Genomic DNA, 24,436 nt, shown 5'->3' on the forward strand with positions numbered 1-24,436 from the left:
CAAAATTCCGCTTTAAATCTGTACAGTTAATCAGTATGAACAGGAATCAAGGCTACCAATTTTTAAAATGAATGATTCAAACTATCAAAATGTTTTCCAAATATATCTCCAAATGATATTTCTTTTGCTTCAAACGCCTAAATTGGGTTCATCTTTACTCTTCTATTAGAACTGTGTGGTAGTTGATACCCCATCTAATAAAATAGTATTAATTTGAAATTTATTAAAGAGAACAGATAAAAAGAATGCATCTCTCAATACTAACAACCTCAATTTTATTCATAAGTAGTCAACTGTCTCATTATTTTTACATCATTGAGTTCTTTAGTGATAATGGGACCTTATTGTGGTATCATTGTTTTCTGTTATATTAACTGCAAAGTGAAAAAAATGTTGATGTAACTATGGGTAATACAGTAAAATCTCTAACAATTTGTGTTTGCTTATCTGTAAAATGGACTTCTATGGTGGCTCAGTAGTAAAGACTCTGCCTGCCAATGCAGGAGACTTGGGTTTGATCCATGGGTCGGGAAGATTCCCTGGAGAAAGAAATAGCAACCCATTCCAGTATTCTTGCCTGGGAAATCCCATGGGCAGAAGAGCCTGGTGAGCTACAATTCAATCGGTAGCAAATAGTCAGACATAACTGAGTGACTAAGCATACAAGTGTAATGAGGCCATAAATATCAACTGATAAAAAAGGGACAACTGATTTCTCAGTCTCACCTATCTGGTTCTGAAACCTGTAAAAGTATTTTAATATACAGCTCTGAGCTATATTTTAAAGATTTCCATCTTTAATCTCTACTACTTAAAACAGAATTAACTGGGGAAATGCTACTCAGATATTATACAAAACTTAGAGTTTCATAGTCTCCCAGTTAGGATATAAGGTGGAGTTACTGACCAAACCAACACAGGCACACCCCTGGAGTGGAAACAGGTATTAATTCTTACCTCTCTGTTTTCATTATTGTCATTCTACCAATCTGGAATTACTTTCCTTTTTCCCTTGGCCTATCCTAATCCTTTAACTATAAGGTCTTGCATAAAGCCTTGATCATTCTAATCAACACTGATCTCTTCTGTGCCAGAGCTGTGAAGTTGACATTTGATACTATCTAATTGTGTAATATATGCTGGCTTGGTTCCTACAACTGAGTTGTAAATTCCCTGATGACATAATTCATGTCTTACATTTCTTTTTCATCCAGAGTGTGGGGAAATAGAAGGTTCCATCAATGTGTACTAATTGATTAATTAGATTCATCAAAGATATTCCCTATTATCTCATTAGTATAAAGACTTTATAGGGAAAGCCCATCTACAAAGAAAAAATTCCTAAAAGTAATTAAAACCATAGTCTGCTCCATGGAGAAAACAATTGGTTGTGATAAAATCGGTGTGTTCTCTGTGAAGTGTGTGATCTCAATTTTTCTTATGATTACAAGCTGGAAGACAGCTCTTTCTCTATTCTATTTTAGAGAGGGACAGCATTTAAAAGTTCTTACTACATTTCTTTCTATTAAATATCAGTAAAATGCTTCATATACAGTTTAAGATAATAAAAAAATAGGACTTGCTGGCTTGCTTGCTGTAACACGTCACTACATGGTATTTTGACAGGGTCTTCTTTTTTAGCTACTCATAATGAATATTGTGTTTTGTGATAGGGGGAGGACACATTTCTCTTGAAAGGAATTGTAACCAGAAGGACACTTTAATATATGGTTCCAGTGGTCAAAGACACATGACCTGATCCTAAGGAAGATTATAAATGAATTGAAGAGGTAATGCACACATATAAGTTAAATAAGCAGGGTGACAGTATACAGACTTGTCGTTCTCCTTTTCCTATTTGGAACCAGTATGTTGTTCCACGTCCAGTTCTAAATGTTGCTTCCTGACCTGCATACAGGTTTCTCAAGAAGCAGGTCAGGTGGTCTGTTATGCCCATCTCTTTCAGAATTTTCCACAGTTTATTGTGATCCACACAGTCAAAGGCTTTGGCATAGTCAATGAAGCAGAAATAGATGTTTTCCTGGTACTCTCTTGCTTTTTCGATGATCCAGCAGATGTTGGCAATTTGATCTCTGGTTCCTCTGACTTTTCTAAAACAAGCTTGGACATCTGGCAGTTCATGGTTCACATATTGCTGAAGCCTGGCTTGGAGAATTTTGAGCGTTACTTTACTAGCGTGTGAGATGAGTGCAATTGTGCGATAGTTTGAGCATTCTTTGGCATTGCCTTTCTTTGGGATTGGAACGAAAACTGACCTTTTCCAGTCCTGTGGCCACTGCTGAGTTTTCCAGATTTGCTGGCATATTGAGTGCAGCACTTTCACAGCATCATCTTTTAGGGTTTGAAATAGCTCAACTGGAACTCCATCACCTCCACTAGCTGTGTTCGTAGTGATGCTTCCTAAGGCCCACTTGACTTCACATTCCAGGATGTCTGGCTCTAGGTGAGTGATCACACCATCATGATTATCTGGGCCATGAAGATCTTTTCTGTATGGTTCTTCTGTGTACTCTTGCCACCTCTTCTTAATATTTTCTGCTTCTGTTAGGTCCATACCATTTCTGTCCTTATCGAGCCCATCTTTGCATGAAATGTTCCCTTGGTATCTCCAATTTTTTTGCAAAGATCTCTAGTCTTTCCCATTCTATTGTTTTCCTCTATTTCTTTGCATTGATCGCTGACGAAGGCTTTCTTATCTCCCCTTGCTATTCTTTGGAACTCTGCATTTAAATGGGTATATCTGTCATTTTCTCCTTTGCTTTTCACTTCCCGTCTTTTCACAGCTATTTGTACAGCCTCCTCAGATGGCCATTTTGCTTTTTTGCATTGCTTTTTTAACTTATATGCAGAGTACATCATGAGAAATGCTGGGCTGTAGGAAGCACAAGCTGGAATCAAGATTGCTGGGAGAAATATCAGTAACCTCAGGTATGCAGATGACACCACCCTTATGGCAGAAAGTGAAGAAGAACTAAAAAGCCTCTTGATGAAAGTGAGAGAGGAGAGTGAAAAATTTGGCTTAAAGCTCAACATTCAGAAAACTAAGATCATGGCATCCAGGCCCATCACTTCATGGCAGATAGATGCGGAAACAGTGGAAACAGTGGCTGACTTTATTTCTTTGGGCTCCAAAATCACTGCAGATGGTGACTGAAGCCATGAAATTAAAAGACGCTTACTCCTTGGAAGGAAAGTTATGACCAATGTAGAAAGCATATTAAAAAGCAGAGACATTACTTTGTCAACAAAGGTCCCTCTAGTCAAGGCTATGGTTTTTCCAGTGGCCATGTATGGATGTGAGAGTTGGACTATAAAGAAAGCTGTGTGCTGAAGAATTGATGCTTTTGAACTGTGGTGTTGGAAAAGACTCTTGAGAGTCCCTTGGACTGCAAGGAGATCCAACCAGTCCATCCTAAAGGAGATCAGTCCTGGGTGTTCTTTGGAAGGACTGATGTTGAAGCTGAAACTCCAATACTTTGGCCACCTAATGCGAAGAGCTGACTCATTGGAAAAGACCCTAATACTGGGAAGGATTGGGGGCTGGAGGAGAAGGGGACAACAGAGGATGAGATGGCTGGATGGCATCACCGTCTCGATGGACATGGGTTTGTGTGGACTTAGGGAGTTAGTGATGGACAGGGAGGCCTGGCGTGCTGTGGTTCATGAGGTCGCAAGAGTGGGACACAACTGAGCAACTGACCTGAACTGAATGCACACATTGGTCTTCCCAAGTGGTTCAGTGGTAAAGAATTTGCCTGACAATGCAAGAGATGCAGGTTTGATCCCTGGGTTGGGCAGATTCCCTGGAGAAGGAAATGGCAACCTACTCCAGTGTTCTTGCCTGGGAAATCCCGTGGACAGAGAGCCTGGAAGGCTACAATCCATGGGTTCACAAAAGAGTCACACCTAACTTAGTGACAAAAAAGAATAAAAAGGCACACACACAAACAATAATAATAAAAAAATTAAGTAGTAACCCCACTTGTTTGCCAGTGTGATTACCACAGTGATTATATCACTCTGAATGCATGTGTGCTAAGTCGCTTCAGTCGTGTCTTGCTCTTTGCGACCCTATGGACTGTAGCCTGCCACACTCCTCTGTCCATGGGGATTCTCCAGGCAAGAATACTGGTGTAGGTTGGCATGCCCTCCTCCAGGGAATCTTCTCGACCTAGGGACTGAACTGTGTCTCTTTTGTCTTCTGCAATGGCAGGCACGTTCTTTATCACTATCCCTACCTGGGAAGCCCACATTACTCTGAATGTTTGATATTAAATTTTAATGGCATCTTTTTAGAAATTGATAGGCTTCTAGAACACTTATACACTCATGCACTTGGCACAAGACTATGAACTAAATCTTCATTTTAAGTGTACTGCATCCTTTGAATTCCAGTAAATTCCTTCTTGTCTAAAGTGTAAAAAACTAGGTTGAGCTTGAGAGTCCTTGGTCAAGCATAATTTTTGAATTATCCAAAAGAGTTGTACTGTGGATGAATATGAAAATTAGCAAAAAATTATAGAAAGTTAATAACAAAGGAGAAAGAGATACTAATAGAGAAATATAAGTTTAAACAAAAAAATGCGAAAGAAAAATATAATGGAGCATATGCTTGTCAAGTGTATATCTATAACATTTCTTCTATCCAAAGTTGAACAACTATTTATGAAAATCATACTTTATTTATTATTATTATCAAAGGGAATTTTCAAGATGATCCTCTACCCTGTTCATAAAATCATCTTAAATGATGTGTGATCTGAAGGGCAAAATAAAGAATGAAATGCTTAATTCATACCAAACTAATATACAGTCTTTATCAAGGTATATAACCCCTCTTTTTTCCTCTAATTTATAAACTTGCATCTCTATAAACTTTCTATCTTACCTTCAGTTAGTGAAACTTCAGTTAGATAGATGTCAAATATCAGATGATCTCTTTTTCACAAAGAATTAAATCTGAAAAACAGAAACAGACAGTAATTAATTTTTGTGTAATTTGGATAATTGCCAGTTCTGATTAAACTCTGGCATAGGACATGACTTAGAAGTAGGTCAGATGAATTTGGTTGCCATTGAAAGTCACTGTTTTGTTTTCAGGCAACTGAGATATGCAAAGTCTGGGATAATAAGAGTTTTTTGGTTTGGGTCTTCTTCTTTTTTAACCATATACAAAATTTGAGACTTATTGTGGTCAGAGTGGTTATCTCAATGAAAAGTTCTATGAAAAGTCTGATTAATACCATTTGAACAAGTTACTGTCTTGAGTGTCCATAGGATTTGCTTTTTATAATTTGACATTTTTTCCATAAATTCTTATTTTTCTTTACATTCTTATGAGAATTTTTTTTTAAACTGGCTGCCTCTTTTATTCTAGTTTTATTGTGAATCAAGTGATATATATTTTCCCCTATATCTTCACATGCCTTACCCAAAATCCATTTTAGGAAGGAGTTATTAATATATACATGGAAATGCTAAATTTTAGCATAGCTCAGCTACAACTAACAGTAGTCTTTAAAACTGTGAAGTTTAGAGAGGATGGAAATACCTGACAAACATTCTACACCAGAGCTATGCAAATCAAATATGCAATTAACCTGATATATTTACTCTTTGTAGACTTTTGCCTGATACATTGATCTTGTTCTGTAGATAATTTTTCCTTCTGATTGAATAAAGCATAATAAAAGCCATTCTGGATCAGATTCAGAGTCCATCCAGCTCAGTAATCTGTTACTGATAATGTCAGTTGTATAGTACTGAGCACAAGGTAGGCAATCTTATTTCATTGTACTGTTCTTGAAATAAGCAGGCATGTGTGATTTCTAAGGCATCAATTCCCAAAGAAAAGCTAGCTCTTCCATAAAATGCATTCAAAGTTAACTACTTTCTGAATCTTCATTTTTTTTCAGTATATAAAACCTTTTAACATATAAAATGGTACTTCTCTTATTTATTTCAAAATAGCTATTTCTACCCTAATGTCCCAGTAGTTCCACTTCCAGAATATACCTTACAGAATTTTTGCAAATGTGTACAGTGAGACACAATGAGTCACAGTAGCACTGCCTATAACTGAAAAAAAAAAATGAAATCAGTTTAAAAATGTGCATCAAGATGGGAATAGATAAATAAAATGTGGCATATTGATATGGTGGGTTATTATATATACAAATGTAGATATGTCAGCACAGATAGGTCTCAAAAACAAAGCTGAGGGAAAAAGAATAGAACTTGGATATATACTAGGTGTAATATTTATATAAATTAAGAATACATACAAAATATTGTATATTACCCATGAATGTATATTTATGCATGTAAAAGGATACACAGTACCTCATGCAAGTAGTTGTTTTCAGGAGGGAGTACAACAAATAAGATTAGTGTAAGGGAGACCTCAACATCTTCTATATTGTTTTATTTATTTTATTTTTAAAAAGACTTTAGATCTTCCAGTAATTTGCCAAAATAACTAACACAAAGGGAAAGAGGAGGGGCACCCACTACAAGTTCTCTAGTTCTTTTAGAAAACATAAAGTTGCTCCTTTGGCCACATACACTCGAATCTACAAGAAAGGTGATATTGTAGATATGAAAAGGATGCTGCTGCTGCTAAGTCACTTCAGTCGTGTCCGATTCTGTGCGACCCCATAGACGGCAGCCCACCAGGCTCCTCTGTCCCTGGGATTCTCCAGGCAAGAATACTGGAGTGGGTTGCCATTTCCTTCTCCAATATCAAAAGGATGAGTACTGTTCAAAAAGGAATGCCCCATAAATGTTACCCTGTCAAAACTAGGAGAGTCTATGTTACCCAGCATGCTGTTTGCATCATTGTAAACAAACAAGTGAAGGGCAACATTGTTGCCAAGAGAATTAATGTGCATAGTGGGTATCAAGCATATTAAGCACTCTAAGAGCTGAGATGGAGTCCTGAAATTTGTGAAGGAAAATGATCAGAAATAGAAGGAAGCCAAAGAGAAAGGGACTTGGGTTCAGCTGAAGTGCCAGCCTGCTACACCCAGAGAAGGACAATACTTGAGAACCAATGAAAGGAGCCTGAACTGCTGCAGCTCGTGCCCTATGACTTCATGGCATGATGGGTGTAAAGAAAATAAAGACCTGCACTGTACAAAAAAAAAAAGAAACCTTGAAAGAAATTGTGACAAAATATTAACTGCTATGAATTCTTGGATGAAGAGAAAACACAGGTGCTTAATATAATATTCTTTATAGTTTATATATTTTAAGAATTTATCATAAAATAACATTTCTTATAAAACTATAAAAAGAATCATATAATGTTAGAGGCATGTTTACTATGTTAATTTAACATCTTAAAAATGAAATACAATGAATGTATTATTCTAACATTGAGTAGGAAGACTCACAGTCATAACCTATTCTTAGCTGCTCAAGATTCTAGAAGCAACAAATGGAAGGGGCATGCGAAAATATTCGAAGAGATAACAGTCAAAAACTTCCCTAAAATGGGGAAGGAAATAGCTACCCACATCCAAGAAGCCCAGAGAGTTCCATACAGTATAAACCCAAGGCTAAACATGCCAAGACACATAATAAGCAAACTAACAAAAATTAAGCACAAAGAGCAAATATTAAAAGTGGCAAGGGAAAAGCAACAAACAACATACAAGGGTATTCCCATAAGGATAAGCACTATTCTTTCAAAAGAAACTCTACAGGCCAGAAAGGAATGGCAGGATATACTTAAAGTGATGAAAGAGAAAAACCTAAAACCAAGATTACTCTACCCAGCAAGGATCTCATTCAGATTCAAAGAAGAAATCAAAAGCTTTACAGACAAGCAAAAGCTGAGAGAAATCAGCACCACCAAGCCAGCTCTTCAGCAAATGCTAAATGATTGTTTCCAGATAGAAAACATAGCAGTTTTATAAAAACAGACCCAAACAACAAAGTAAATGGTAACAGGATCATGCTTATCAATAAATATCTTAAAGGTAAATGGGTTAAATGCTCCAACCAAAAGACAAAGGCTGGCCGAATGGATACAAAAACAAGATCACTATATATGCTGTCTACAAGAGATCCACCTCAAACCTAGGGACACATGCAGACTGAAAGTGAGGGGCTGGAAAAAGATACTTCATGCAAATGAAGACCAAAAGAAAGTGGGAGTAGCAATGACCATATCAGATAAAACAGACTCTGAAATAAAGACTATGATTAGAGACAAAGGAGGACACTACATAATAATCAAGAGATCAATCCAAGAAGTAGATATAACAATTATAAATATATATGCACCCAACACAGGAGCACCTCAACACATAAGGCAAATGCTAACAACTATTAAAGCAAAACTGACAGTAACACATTAATAATGGGGAACTTTAATGACCCACTCACACTAATGGACAGATCATCCAGACAGAATATTAACAAGGAAAAAAAAAGCTTTAAATGGTTCATTGGATCAGTTAGCCCTAATTGATATCTACAGGATATTCCACATGAAAACAATGGATTTCACCTTTTTCTCAAGTGCACATAGAATATTATCCATGATAGATCACATCCTGAGCCACAAATCTAGCCTTGGTAAATGAAAAAAAAAATTGAAATAATTTCAAGTATCTTTTCTGAACACAATGCTGTAAGATTAAATATCAATCATAGGAAAAAAAACTATTAAAAACACAAACATATGGAGGTTAAACAAGACACTTCTGAATAACCAACAGATCACTGCAAAAATAAAAAGGAAATAAAAATATGCATAGAAACAAATGAAAGTGAAAACACAACAACCCAAAACCTATGGGAATCAGTAAAAGCAGTGCTAAGAGGGAGGTTCATAGCAATACAAGCCTACCTCAGGAAACAAGAAACATCAAATAAACAACCTAGTTTTATGCCTAAGGCAACCAGGAAAAGAAGAACAGAAAAACCCCCAAAGTCAGTAGAAGGAAAGAAATCATAAAAATCAGAGCAGAAATAAGTGAAAAATAAATGAAGGAGACTATAGCAAAGATCAACAAAACTAAAAGCTGGTTCTTTGAGAAGATAAAGAAAATAGACAAACTGTTAGCTGGACTCATGTAGGAAAAAAGGGAGAAGACAAAAATCAATAGAAATGAAAATGGAGAAATTACAACAGACAATACAGAAATACAAACAATAATAAGACTACTATGAGCAACTGTATGTCAATTAAATGGACAACTTGGAAGAAATGGACAAATCGTTAGAAAAGTATAACCTTCCAAAATGGAACCAGGAAGAAATAGAAAAGTTGAACACACCAATCACAAGCATGGAAATTGAAATTGTAACAAAAAATCTTCCAAGAAACAAAAACCCAAGACCAGATGGCTTCATAGGTGAATTCTACCAAAAATTTAGAGAAGAGCTAACAACTGTCCTACTCAAACTCTTCCAGAAAATTTCAGAGGAAGGAAAACTCCCAAACTCATTCTACAAGGCCACCATAACCCATATACCAAAACCAGAAAAAGATGCCACAAAAAAACCACAAAAATATAGGCCAATATTGCTGATGAACATAGATGCAAAAATCCTCAACAAAATTCTAGCAAACAGAATGCAACAACATATTAAAAAGATCATTCATCATGATCAAGTGGGCTTTATCCCAGGGATGTAAGGATTCTTCAACATTCCCAAGTCAATCAACATGATATACTATATTAACAAATTGGAAGATAAACATCATATGATTATTTCAATAGATACAGAGAAAATCTTTGACAAAATTAAGTATCCATGTATGATAAAGAAAGCAGGCATAGAATGAACATACCTCAACATAATAAAAGCAATATATGTCAAACCCACAGCAAACATTATCTTCAATGGTGAAAAATTGAAAACATTTCCTCTAAAATCAGGAACAGGTAAAGGGTGCCCACTCTCACCACTACTATTCAACATAGTTGTGGAAGTCCTAGCCACAGCAATCAGAGAAGAAAAATAAATAAAAGGAATCCAGACTGAAAAAGAAGTAAAACTCTCACTGTTTGCAGATGACATTATCCTCTACATAGAAAACCCTAAAGATGCCACCAGAAAATTACTAGAGCTAATCAATGAATATAGTAAAACTGCATGATATAAAATCAATACACATAAATCCCTTGCATTTATATACACTGACAATGAAAAACAAGAAAGAGAAATTAAGGAAACAATCCCATTTACCATTGCCACAAAAAGAATAAAATACTTAGGAACAAATTTACCTAAAGAAAAAAGATCTGTATACAGAAAACTATAAAACACTGATGAAAGAAATCAGAGATGACATAAATAGATGGAGAAATATACCATGTTCTTGTATTGCAATAATATAGTGAAAATGAGTATACTACCCAAAGTAGGCTATATGCAATGCAATCCCAATCAAACTACTTATGGTATTTTTCACAGAATTAGAAGAAATAATTTCACAATTTCTGTGGAAACACAAAAGACCTGAATAGCCAAAGCAATCTTGAGAAAGAAGAATGGAACTGGAGTAATTAATCCTTCTGACTTCAGACTATACCACAAAAATAAAGTCATCAAGACAGTATGGTAGTGGCACAAAGGCACAAATATAGATCAATGAAACAAAATAGAAAGCCCAGAGATAAATATATGCAACTATAAACAATTTATTTCGACAAGGGAAGCAAAAATATACAATGGAGAAATGACAGTCTCCTCAACAAGTGCTGGGAGAACTGGTCAACTACATGTAAGAGAATTAAACTAGAATAACTTTCTAATACCACACACAAAAATAAACTCAAAATGGATTCAAGATCTAAATGTAAGATGAGAAACTATAAAACTCTTGGAGGAAAACATAGGCAGAACACTTTATGACATAAATCACAGCAATATCCTCTATGGCCCACCTCCCAGAGTAATGGAAATAAAGACAAAAATAAACAAATGGGACCTAATTAAACTTAACAGTTTTGTGCAATGAATGAAACTATAAGCAATGTGAAAAGAAAGCCCTCGGAATGGGAAAAAATAATAGCAAACAAAATAACTGACAAAGAATTAATCTCCAAAATATACAAGCAGCTCATGAAGCTCAATACCAGAAAAATGAACCATGCAATCACAAAATGGGCAAAAGACCTAAACAGATATTTCTCCAAAGAAGACATACAGAGGTCTAATAAACATATGAAAAGATGCTCAATATCGCTTATTATTAGAGAAATGCAAATCAAAACCACAATGAGGTATCATCTGACACTGCTATATGACCCAGAAATCCTACTGCTGGACACACTGCAGAAACCAGAATTGAAAGAGACACATGTACCCTAATGTTTATTACATAACTATTTACAACAGCTAGGACATGGAAGCAACCTAGATTTCCATCAGCAGATGAATGGAATAAGAAGTTGTGGTACATACGCACAATGGAATATTACTCAGCTATAAAAAGGAACACATTTGAATCAGTTTTAATGGGGTGGATGAACCTGGAACCTATTATATAGAGTGAAATAAGTCAGAAAGAGAAAGACAAATACTGTATATTAATGCATATATATGTAATTTAGAAAGACAGTACCAATGATCATACATGCAGGGCAACAAGGGAGACATGGATGTAAAGAACAGGCTTTTGGACTAACCAGGAGAAGGCGAGGGTGGGATGATTTGAGAAAATAGCATTGAAGCATGTATATTACCATATGTAAAACAGATGACCAGTGCAAGTTTGATGCATGAATCAGGGCCCCCAACATTCAGTGCTCTGGGACAACCCAGAAGAATAGTGTAGGGAGGGAGGAGGGGGGGACATGTATCCCCGTGGCTGATTAATTCAGTCACCCAGTTGTGCCCGACTCTTTGTGACGCCATGAGCCGCAGCACGCCAGGCCTCCCTGTCCATCACCAACTCCTGGAGTTTACCCAAACTCATGTCCATTGAGTCAGTGATGCCATCTAACCATCTCATCCTCTGTCGTCCCCTTCTCCTCCTGCCTTCAATCTCTCCCAACATAAGGGTCTTTTCAAATGAGTCAGCTCTTTGCATCAGGTGGCCAAAATATTGAAAGAAAGTTATGACCAACCGAGACAGCATATTAAAAAGCAGAGACATTACTTTGTCAGCAAAGGTCCATCTAGTCAAGACTATGGTTTTTCCAGTAGTCATGTATGGATGTGAGAGTCGGACTATAAAGAAAGCTGAGCAAAGAAGAATTGATGATTTTCAACTGTGGTGTTGGAGAAGACTCTTGAGAGTCCCTTGGACTGCAAGGAGATCCAACCAGTCCATCCTAAAGGAAATCAGTCCTAGGTGTTCATTGGAAGGACTGATGTTGAAGCTGAAACTCCAATATTTTGGCCACCTGATGAGATTCATGATGATGTATAGCAAAAACTATCACAATATTGTATTCTCCAATTTAAAAAAAATAATTAAAAAAAGATTCTAGAAGCAAATTTACATTTACTGTGTGTGTGTTTGTGTGTGTGTGTGTGTGTGCATGCATGCGTGCATGCTCAAACATGTCCAAATCTCTACAGTCCCATGGACTGTAGCCTGCTAGGCTCCTCTGTCTATGGAATTTTCCAGGGTAGAATACTGGATTAGGATGCCATTTGCTATTCTAGGGGATCTTCCCAACACAGGGATCAAACCCATATATTTTGTATCTCCTGCATTGGCAGGTGGATTCTTTACCACTAGTGCCACCTGGGAAGCCCTACTCTACCTATACACTCTGTGATTTTACAAACAGGTAGCTCAGCTTGTACAGAATCCACTTGCAATGCAGGAGACTCTGGTTCAATTCCTGGGTTAGAAAGATTCCCTGGAGAAGGGATAGGCTACCCATTCCAGTATTCTTGGGCTTGCCTGGTGGCTCAGATGGTAAAGAATTCACCTGCAATGTGGGAGACCTAGGTTCAACCCCTGGGTTGAGAAGATTCCCCTGGAGGAGGGCATGGCAACCTACTTCAGTATTCTTGACCCCGGAGAATCTCCATGGAGAGGAGCCTGGTGGACTACAGCCCATGGGGTCACAAAGAGTCAGGCAGGACTGAGCGACTGAACCACCTTGGAAGCCCTACTCTACCTATACTTATACTCCTTGATTTTACAAACTGATTAAATCAACATTTACCCATTCTTTCTATACAGAAAAATATTAAACAGTACATTCTTATAAAAGTCCCTCTGGTATTTGTAGCTGTCTTCTCTAACCTTTCTTTTGACATTAATTCTTTCTCAAGGAGTGGTTATCATAAATGCCCCAATTTTTCCAAGCACCAAGGGCATGTTTTTACCTCAACACTGTAGTTTTCTCTTTTGCTTCAAGTACTTTTCTTGATGATATTTACCTCTTTGTGGAGGTTTTTTTGTTTATTTTGTTCTCATTTTTGTCTTTGAGGTTTTTTGGGTGGTATATTTTTTCTTTTTTTGGCTAGAGAAGACTTTACTTAACTACTATGTCTGATTGTCTGAGTGCTTCTATTTTAACTATTATAACTTTCAAGATAATCTCACAATAAACTTAGGAAATAAATGCTATTATCTGTTTTTGCAAATGAGGAAATTGACATGTAAAGATGTTAAATAACTTGTCCAAGAAAAGCAGCCATTCAGGATAAGAATCAGAAAGTTGAACCTAGCTCTGAATGACTCCAAATGCCTTGCTCTTTCAACTGCCTGCAAAGTGAAAATGTTGCAATAATTTCAAAATCCTTGACTGGGCATTAATTTTACTAATTATATTAAGAGTAAAATGGCTCAAAACTTAGAGATATTGTTGTTTTTATCTTGCTATGGTTGTTTCTGAAAAAGAGTAAGCTTATTTTTGTTGCTACTATTGTGTGTCTATCAGTTTAATATAAAGGTACTGTTAGATAATTCTAGAGCTAGAGTGGTAGCTTGTAACTACCATGATTGGGGAGGTGATCTTAGCCTCTACAAGATATTTAGCAATCTCTGGAGATATTTTTGGTTATCACAAGTTGCGTGGGGTTACAGGCATCTAGAGTAGAGTGGTCAAGGATACCACTAAACATCCTGTAACATATAGAACAGTGCCCAGTTCAAATAATTGAGCAGCCCAAAATGTCTACAATGCTGGTTGAGAAACCTTGATCTAGAGGTAAGAAATGTGTATCACAATTATAGCTGAAATTGAAGAAAACAATATTAAAAAATCAAAGAATATATGTACTAAAATATAGAGGACTTGAAAAAACTTACAAAGCATGCTAACTCTGTTTTAACCAATCACTAAAGTTCTAAACTTTACATTCAAACTCAACATTCAAAAAACTAAGATCATGGCATCCAGTCCTGACACTTCATGGCAAATAGGGAAACAATGGAAACAGTGACAGACTTTATTTTGGGAGGGCTCCAAAATCACTGAAGATTGTGACTGCAGCCATGAAATTAAATAACGTTTGACCTTTGGAAGAAAAGCTATGACAAACCTAGACAGCATATTAAAAAGCAGAGATATTACTTTGCCAACAAAGGTGTGTCTAGTCAAAGCTATGGTTTTTCCAGTAGTCATGTATGGACGTGAGAGTTGGACTATAAAGAAAGCTGAGTGCTGAAGAATTGATGCTTTTGAACTGTGGTGTTGGAGGAGACTCGTGAGAGTCCCTTGGACTGCGAGGAGATGAAAGCAGTCAATCCTAAAGGAAATCAGTCCTGAATATGCATTGGAAGGACTGATGCTGAAGCAGAAACTCTAATAATTTGGCCACCTGATGTGAAGAACTGACTCATTGGAAAAGACCCTGATGCTGGGAAAGACTGAAGGCAGTAGGAGAAGGGGACAACAGAGGATGAGATGGTTGGATGGCATCATTGACTTGATGGACACAAGCTTGAGCAAGCTCCGGGAGTTGGTGATTGACAGGAGAGCCTGGCGTGCTACAGTCCAAGGAGTCAGAAAGAGTTGGACACGACTCAGAGATTGAACTGACTGAAAGTTCTAAAACCAGGGGAAGGACTTTGACAGAATTTTGACTTGAGATTCCAAAATTGATGTGGGATCAAGAATAGTAAGAAAGTAATACTAAATAAGCAGTATCTGAAGCTAAGTGTATAGGTTCTGTGGCCAGTAAAATAGGATACAGGAGTAGAAGATAGTTGTTTTCTTTTTTTCTTAAGAGAGCAGGTATTTTGTTTGTTTGCTTTTTGACTTGCATTCATCTGTTTTTATGATAAAAGTATTTTACTTTTTGCTTTTTCTTTTTTAAGAGTTTTCTTCAAATAGCTCCTACATGCCAAAATAAGAGAGATAAGGAAAAGGTTTATTAAAAATGAGATTCTTAGCTTTTCCTCTAAAATCAGGAATAAGACAAAGATATCCACTCTCAACATTTCTATTTAACATAGTACTGAAAGTCTTAGTTATAGCAATCAGAAAAAAATAAACAAAAGGCATCCAAAATGGAAGGGAATAGGTAAAACTGTCACTTTTTGTAGATGACATAATATTATGCACAGAAAAACTGAAGTCTCCAAAAATATACCAGAACTAATAAATGCATTTAGTAAAGTTGCAGGATACATGATTTTTATACAGAAATACATTTCTTTTATGTACAGTAATAATGAACTATCAGAAAGAGAAAGCAAGAAAATAATCCTATCTAAAATTACATTAGAAAAAATATATATGCATACCGAGGAATAAACTTAACCAAGGAGGTGAGAAACCTACACTCTAAAAACTATAAGACACTGAAAGAAATTGAAGATGATACAAAGAAATGGAAAGATATCCTGTGCTCATGATTAGAAGAATTGTTATGATTAAAATGTCCATACTACTCAAAGTAATCTACAGATTTAAGCAATTCCTATCAAAACACCCATGGCATCTTTCACAGAACTAGAACAGGTAATCCTAAAATTCATATGGAACCACAAAGAACCTGAACTGCCAAAGCAATCTTGAGGAAAAAAAAAAAAAGAATAAAGCTAGAAGGATAATGCTCCTGCATTCATTATATACAACAAAACTACAGTAGTCAAAACAGCATGGGACTAGCACAAAAGCAAACATATAGATCAGTGGAACAAAATGGAATGTCTAGAAGTAAACTCATGCATTTTGGTCAATTATCAACAACCAAGGAGGCAAGAATAAATTGGAGAACATACTGGAGAAAATACAATCTCTTCAATAAGTGGTGCTGGGAGAACTACATAGCTGAATGTAAAAGAATGGAATTAGAAATTTTTCTCATATCATATAAAAATAAACTCAAAATAGATTTAAGGTCTAAATGTAAGGCTGGAAACCATAAAGCTCCTAGAAGAAACCAGGCAGTAGCACACTCTTTGACAAAAGTCTTAGCAATCTCTCCCCTAAAGCAAGGGACACAGAAAGAAAAAGAAACAAATAAGACCTAATTAAACTTAAAAGCTTTTACACAGCAAAGGAAACCATCAACAAAATTAAAATACAACTTACTAAATGGGAGAAAATACTTGTAAATGATAATGTCTAATAAAGGATTTATATCCAAAATATATAAACAGCTCATACAACTTAATATCAAAAATTAAAGAGAGAACACCTAAATAGACATTTTAAAAAACTCATATAAATGTCAAATGGGCACAAGAAAAGATATTCAACATCTCTAATCATCAGGGAAATGCAAATCAAAACAACAATGAAATATGACCTCACATCTGTCAGCATGACTGTCATCAAAAAGACAACAAATAACAAATGTTCAAGAGGATATAGAGAAAAGGGACCACTGAGACACTGTTGATAGGAGTATAAATTGCTTACAGCCACTATGGAAATTAACATGAAGGCCGCACAGAAAACTAAAAATAGAACTACCATATGATCCATCTATTCCAGTCCAGAGTAAATATTTGAAGAAAAGGAACACCAATTCAAAAAAGACACATGCACACCAATGTTCACAGAGGTATTATTTACAACAGCCATGATATGGAGGCAGACTAAGGGCCCATCAATGAATGAACGGAATCTTCAAAACATAAAAAGTCTCACAGATATGCAGAACAAAGCATTGGTTATCATTGGGGAGAGGGATGGGGTAGCGGATCAAGAAGTAAAACTACAATGCATAAAATAAGCTACAAGGGTGTAATATATGGACCAGGGAATATAGCCAACATTTTATAACATTAAATGAAGTACAATATATAAAGATGCTGAATCACTTATGTTGTACTGCTGGAACTATCACCTAAACTTCAATGAAAAAGAAAACTAAAAAGTTTCTATATGAACACTTACACTTATATTAAGGAATTTCTGACTCATACAACTCTCAAAACTGTTTTGGTATCATCTGAAGTGGAAAGTATCTCTAACAGTAGCAAATGCTTTATTCTTTCTCACAATGTCATCCTTTAAGACTCAATCAACTCACCTGATTATTCAAGTTTTAAAAAGATTCCCTGGCAAAGAGAAATTTTAAAGTGTTGAGTGCTCTGTCATAGTGAAGGTTTCTAGAGAAATGGTCTTTTGGATAACTATATATTTTAATCACTCAATATTACCACTTCTTATTAAAGTAATAATGAGATATTAGAAATTTCACATATAGAAATGGTAAATATGTAGATGTAGTTTTCCTATTCAAGACTATTTTTTCATTATTTGGTTCATTTAAATCTTGCATCCAGATTCTCATCTTGTCTCCTTTTACTCATCTCTCACTTTCTAATTATCAGTGTAAATTGGATAAAGTTTTAAGTCACCTATGGCAGCCACTTAAACCCATTCTTTTTGTCTTTAAATTTCTATTCCTGATTAATTTTCTTTTTGCCTCAGCTAAAAGAGCTTTACCTCATCTGTAGCTCTAATCTCTTTTACCTGTCACTTGTATAAATTTTTGAAAATCAAACAAAAAACAGCAGAACAATGAAACCAGCAAGGTGTTTTCTGTCTGCCTAGGGAAAATATTTTTCCATTATAAACAGGAAAGACCCTCATTTATACCGCACTACAATTTTCAGGAAACCAAATATTCTTCTTATAGAAATTAGAAAGACTGCATGCAAGCTGGAATAATTCTTCATTTTAACCTGATAAATGGGTAACTGAACTACAGAAACAAGAAGCAGAATTGGTCTTATTTATGATTCCTCCTTGCCAATCTGCTATGTGCATTTGAAAGTACTGGATGAGGAATCAGAATCCTGAATTGAATCAGAGTCCTCCATCTGCTCAAAACTTGCTTGGGCAAATCATATAATCTTTCTGAGACTGTTTTTCTTTATTTTTAATTGGTAAAAAGAGGATGATAATACCTGCCAGTTTGCCTCAGATTACTAAGTGTCAAACAAAATTATACACAAGCAGCACTTTGTAAACTATAAAGTTCCATCCAAATTGAGTTATTTTAGGCAGTATAATGAGATTTATATTCCTCTGTATTAGAACTTTCATTTCCATTACACACCAGAGGCAAAATACAGACTTCTGAGCCCTGCTCCAAATTTATTCTATCAGAATCTATAGAGGCCAGTCCCAACCATCTGTATTTTTAGCAAGAACACTAAAGTTTGAGAGGTACCACCCACTCCAGTATTCTTGCGTGGCAAATCACATGGACAGAGGAGCCTGGCAGGCTACACTCAATGAGGTTGCAAGGAGTCAGACACGATTGAGCTACTAACACACATATAATAGTATACCATTCTCTTTTCTGGCATATTCCTGTCTTTCTACTTCAAGGAAAGTTTAACTGTTACGTACCATTCAATTTTCTTATCATCTTTAAGTTGTTTGCTAAAATACAACAAAAATGTTGTTGTGTTGTCACAAAACAATATCAATTAAATTTTAAAAATTAAGTAATTTAGATTTCAACTGAAATTGTCTGATAAATGCTTTTAACTTTAAAAAGGAAAGCTTGTTCTTTGTATTACAATGGATTGCAAAATAGAGAACTAAAAATGAAGAATTATGAAAATAACTCAATATCCTGGGGGAATTATAATTGCCATATTAGCTTTATTCATGCCAGAGTTTAACACGGATTCAATAGTTCCTGAGTTAAGAGACTATATTGGTTTTTTACATCTCAATTATTCCAGTAAAAATTCAAGATCTCAAAACACATCTCTCTAAGTTTCATAGGTGAAATTTACCATACCTGAGTTTATCAATATGTGACTTATGTTGTTTCAGTTAAACCTTCTTATTTAAAGTCCCAAAAGAACAGTTTGGGAGGCCCTATACATATCACCTTTATCACTTTAGCCATGTTCTAAGGGTGAAAAAGGGAAAACACAGTTGCCTATTTAGGTTATACAGGGTAGGAAGTATTACTAAATCTGGTAGAGTGGAAGAAACAAAACCAATATCTAATATAACCCAAAACAAAAAGAAATATTACTAAATACAATGAAGAATGAATGAATAATTGTGCCTAGGGTGTGCCTAGAGTGTAAAATTATATTTTTGAAGACTACATCTAGCTTTTAAAAACACTAACACTGATAAACTAAACATTTCCAGATTTCATACTAACATGTTTAGGAGACTACAATAAGTTCAGCGATCTTAAGTGTTTAATTGGATTATGTGTTAATATAACATTAATATATTTTTAGAGACTATATTAGTTTGGAAACAACCCAAATAACCATCCTCAGGACAGTATATGAATAAATCATGATATATTTATACAGCAGAATACTCATTTGCAGTGAAAATGAATGAACTATGGTTACATGTAGTAACATAAATAAGGAACATTATGATGAGTTACAAAAGCAAGTTAAAGAAGAAGGAAAAGTAGTTATAATTTCATCAACACAAAGTTCAAAAACACATAACCCTAAAGAACATACTGTTTAGGAATGCAAACACTATGGTAAAACTAGGTAAAAAAAGGGGGGGATTATATATCAAGTTGAGACAATAGTTGCCTCTTAAGAGGGAAGGGAAGGAAAGCAACGTGATTGGGAAAGGATTACACAAGAGAATTTATGGGGAATGGTCATTTTCTTTTCTCATAATGGATACTCAGTCACAAGAGTTTGTTGTTCTGTACTCATGTTTTACAAATATTATTTTACAGGCACTTGATGTTTAAAAACAATTACAATTTCATGTATTTCTTTTCTCTGTAATACGTTTGCTCTGCCATAAAACAAGTATATGATTAACAGATTTCAGTTCTTTGTTTTCAACAGCAGCAGTTATAACTGAATATGCTGGTGGCTCATATGGTAAAGAATCTGCCATCAATGCAGGAGACCTGGGTCCAATCCCTTGGTCAGGAAGATCCCCTGGAGAAGGGAATGGCTACACACTCCAGTATTCTTGCCTGGAGAATTCCATGGATAAAGGAGCCTGGCAGGTTACAGTCCAAGGAGTCACAGAGTCAGACACGACTGAGTGACTAACACATGCATTTACTTTAAATAGCTCTATTACTGTGCCTAAGATTTTTTAAAAAAATACTAAATTCAACTTTAAGAAAAAAAGAAGTTCAAGGATAATAGGAGGGCAATTTTTGGAATCAAAATTAGTTTAGAACTCTGTTCTTTGTTTTAACTCAAGATGGACAACAGTAACAAATTTACTAACTGGACAAATATCTTCAGATCTTAATTTTGCCAAAAACCTGATCCTATCCTAATATCCCTCTCTTAAGAAGATCCGCAATATGCAAAAACACTTTTAAAATACTTTTTAAAAAAGACTTGCTCTTTTTAGAAGAACATAAGTGAAAGTGAAAGTCGCTCAGTCGTGTCCAACTCTGCAACCCCACGGACTATACAGTCCATGGAATTCTCCAAGCCAAAATACTGGAGTGGGTAGCCTTTCCCTTCTCCAGGGGATCATCCCAACCCAGGGATCAAACTCAAGTCTCCCACATTGCAGGCTGTTTCTTTACTCGCTGAGCCACAAGGGAAGCCCCATAACTAAAGTACTTTACCTAAAACTTAGAAATGCTTAAGCTTTGGTGCACTGTTCTGGTCTACAAGTGGATTTACTGAATGAACTGTATAAATACTTATTAAAAACATAGCGAAGAAAACAAACAAACAAACAAACAAACAAAAACATAGCGAAGAATTTTTAGAAACATTTTTACCTTTTCACCAAAAAAATTCTCAAACTGTGAAATACAATTGTTTATCTAGCAAGTAAAGTGATAAAATAATAACAAAAGCTGCCAAGTTTTGTCTCAAGAGAAGTAAATCTTGCATCCCAAATACATACATGTGGAGAGATATAAATAAAAATCTTTATACAGTTTCACCTATGGAAGTGGTTTACAGATTATTCTTCCTCAGAACTATACACAAAAAGGATTGTTTTTTTCCAGTATTACGGGTTTAGAATTAGTTAACAGTCTGAAGCCTAACAATCATCAACACAAAAGAGTAAAAAGTATCGTTTTGAACCATTTTGGTTCAATAGAAAATGATCCTTAAGATAAAAAGAGGCTTACCAAATTATTTGTTCATTATTTTCCCCACATAGTTAAATATTAAAGACGATAAGAAAAACGTTAACATCACCCATAAAATTCCCCACTAAAAATATAATTATTATGGCTATTTTTTCCCCTAAAGTAATATATATTAGTGCTTTCCTGGAATTTCTAAGAGTTTTGAATTGAAACACGACGCCAATGCCAAAGATTCGCTTCCTTCCCATAAATCTAGAGATTTAGCATCTAGTAAATTACCTTTGGGCATATTAATAAATCACATATAAATGCTAATCACTATTTAGCATTTTTATTAGCCTCCCGCTCACTATAGCCCATGGGGTCGCGAAGAGTCGGACACGACTGAGCGACTTCACTTGCACTTCTCCCTTTCATGCACTGGAGAAGGAAATGGCAACCCACTCCAGTATTCTTGCCTGGAGAATCCCAGGGACGGAGGAGCCTGGTGGGCTGCCGTCTATGGGGTCGCACAGAGTCGGACACGACTGACGTGACTTAGCAGCACTATAGATTTCATAGTAGCTTTCGTATTTTACACCATCTATTATAAAGACAATCTATTACTAATGTATATTTCACAGTAACTTCATCTCTTAAACCCCTAGGCTTACATTTTTTTCCTCCCCGTTTAACCTAACAAATCAAAATCACTGGGCCCGAATCCCTCAGGTCCTTATTTCATACATGTATAATTTTTTTTAAAGTACTTTAAAACCCCTATACCTTTTTCCTTCGTCCGTAAGACTTAAGCTCTGAGAACAGAAGTGAGGCGTCAAGGATAGTATGAAATCTGAGGAAAGTGTGGCGGAAGGTTAAAGAGAGTATGGCGTAGGGCAAGAGAAAGAACTACGTCATGTCCGCTGGGTGAGGAAAACTGTTAGGCGCTGGGCACGCTAAAGACCCGAGGGGGAGGGGCGTGACCTCTTGCCCTCGAGCCCCCTAACGCCCCCAAGCGACTGCCGCGCACCCTAACGGCTTCTCCGAACGGTAGCCATTTTGACTTTGCCCCAGCCCCGCCCCTCCGACGCAGACGGCTCCTCCCCCAACCTGCGCAGAAACAGGAAGCTGAATTGCGAACCTTGGAGCAGGGCGAGTAGCAGCTCTGGACTAGAACTGCGCTCCAAAGCGCCTTCAAATCTTTGCTGCTGCCACTGGCTGTCGCAGTCCACAAAAGTCATGGGACTATATCGAATATGGAGAATATTCTTTCCTGTTTGAAAAGCTGCTGCTATGGCTTAAGGAAGCAGGGAAGGGGAGGGCTAGGAGCCCTGAAAGTGGCTAGTGGAGACCTTTTCAGGTCTAGTTGAGGAGGTGTGAGGGCTCTGACAGCGCCGGCAGCTTGTTTTGTTTGTTATTGTTTTCCTGTTAGCTGCACCCATCCTTGGAGAAGGCAATGGCACCCCACTTCAGTACTCTTGCCCGGAAAACCCCATGGACGGAGGAGCCTGGTAGGCTACAGTCCATGGGGTCGCTAAGAGTCGGACACGACTGAGCGACTTCACTTGCACTTCTCCCTTTCATGCACTGGAGAAGGAAATGGCAACCCACTCCAGTATTCTTGCCTGGAGAATCCCAGGGACGGAGGAGCCTGGTGGGCTGCCGTCTATGGGGTCGCACAGAGTCAGACACGACTGACGTGACTTAGCAGCACTATAGATTTCATAGTAGCTTTCGTATTTTACACCATCTATTATAAAAGACAATCTATTACTAATGTATATTTCACAGTAACTTCATCTCTTAAACCCCTAGGCTTACATTTTTTTCTCCCCGTTTAACCTAACAAATCAAAATCACTGGGCCTGAATCCCTCAGGTCCTTATTTCATACATGTATAATTTTTTTAAAGTACTTTAAAACCCCTATACCTTTTTCCTTCGTCCGTAAGACTTAAGCTCTGAGAACAGAAGTGAGGCGTCAAGGATAGTATGAAATCTGAGGAAAGTGTGGCGGAAGGTTAGAGAGTATGGCGTAGGGCAAGAGAAAGAACTACGTCATGTCCGCTGGGTGAGGAAAACTGTTAGGCGCTGGGCACGCTAAAGACCCGAGGGGGAGGGGCGTGACCTCTTGCCCTCGAGCCCCCTAACGCCCCCAAGCGACTGCCGCGCACCCTAACGGCTTCTCCGAACGGTAGCCATTTTGACTTTGCCCCAGCCCCGCCCCTCCGACGCAGACGGCTCCTCCCCCAACCTGCGCAGAAACAGGAAGCTGAATTGCGAACCTTGGAGCAGGGCGAGTAGCAGCTCTAGACTAGAACCGCGCTCCAAAGCGCCTTCAAATCTTTGCTGCTGCCACTGGCTGTCGCAGTCCACAAAAGTCATGGGACTATATCGAATATGGAGAATATTCTTTCCTGTTTGAAAAGCTGCTGCTATGGCTTAAGGAAGCAGGGAAGGGGAGGGCTAGGAGCCCTGAAAGTGGCTAGTGGAGACCTTTTCAGGTCTAGTTGAGGAGGTGTGAGGGCTCTGACAGCGCCGGCAGCTTGTTTTGTTTGTTATTGTTTTCCTGTTAGCTGCACCCATCCTTGGAGAAGGCAATGGCACCCCACTTCAGTACTCTTGCCCGGAAAACCCCATGGACGGAGGAGCCTGGTAGGCTACAGTCCATGGGGTCGCTAAGAGTCGGACACGACTGAGCGACTTCACTTGCACTTCTCCCTTTCATGCACTGGAGAAGGAAATGGCAACCCACTCCAGTATTCTTGCCTGGAGAATCCCAGGGACGGCAGAGCCTGGTGAGCTGCCGTCTATGGGGTCCCACAGAGTCGGACACGACTTAGCAGCAGCAGCACCCATCCTAGAATCAGGAGACATGGGACTGCTTTGGCAAGAGTCAGGAGTCCCGGGACTGGTTTGAGAAGCTTCCTGAATGTGAACCCTCGCTTGTTGAGGACTACTGTTACCTGTTTTTTCTGTGAATTTATCCACTCCTGAGAAATCGAAGTAGGGTGGTG

General features: G+C 37.2%; 1 protein-coding gene across 3 annotated transcripts in view; it reads right to left on the reverse strand.

The window, feature by feature from the left end:
* TENT5D (terminal nucleotidyltransferase 5D) overlaps positions 1 to 23,596 on the reverse strand; it is a 77,254-nt gene extending 53,658 nt beyond the window's left edge. Inside the window, exons 1-3 of one of the 3 annotated variants that reach the window (XM_081565939.1) lie at positions 22,207 to 22,311; positions 6,042 to 6,099; positions 4,910 to 4,980 (exon numbers count right to left, since the gene is read on the reverse strand). The gene's annotated coding sequence lies outside the window, so the exon portion shown is untranslated. Of the gene's footprint in view, positions 1 to 4,909; positions 4,981 to 6,041; positions 6,100 to 22,206; positions 22,488 to 23,351 lie in introns of those variants that run through there. The other 2 variants (XM_081565938.1, XM_081565940.1) reach the window with 2 other exon arrangements.
* Positions 23,597 to 24,436: the final 840 nt, after the last annotated feature.

The sequence above is a fragment of the Giraffa tippelskirchi genome, chromosome X, assembly GCF_054371585.1.
Source record: "Giraffa tippelskirchi isolate mGirTip1 chromosome X, T2T-mGirTip1v1.2.pri, whole genome shotgun sequence".
NCBI classification, from domain to species: Eukaryota; Metazoa; Chordata; class Mammalia; order Artiodactyla; family Giraffidae; genus Giraffa; species Giraffa tippelskirchi.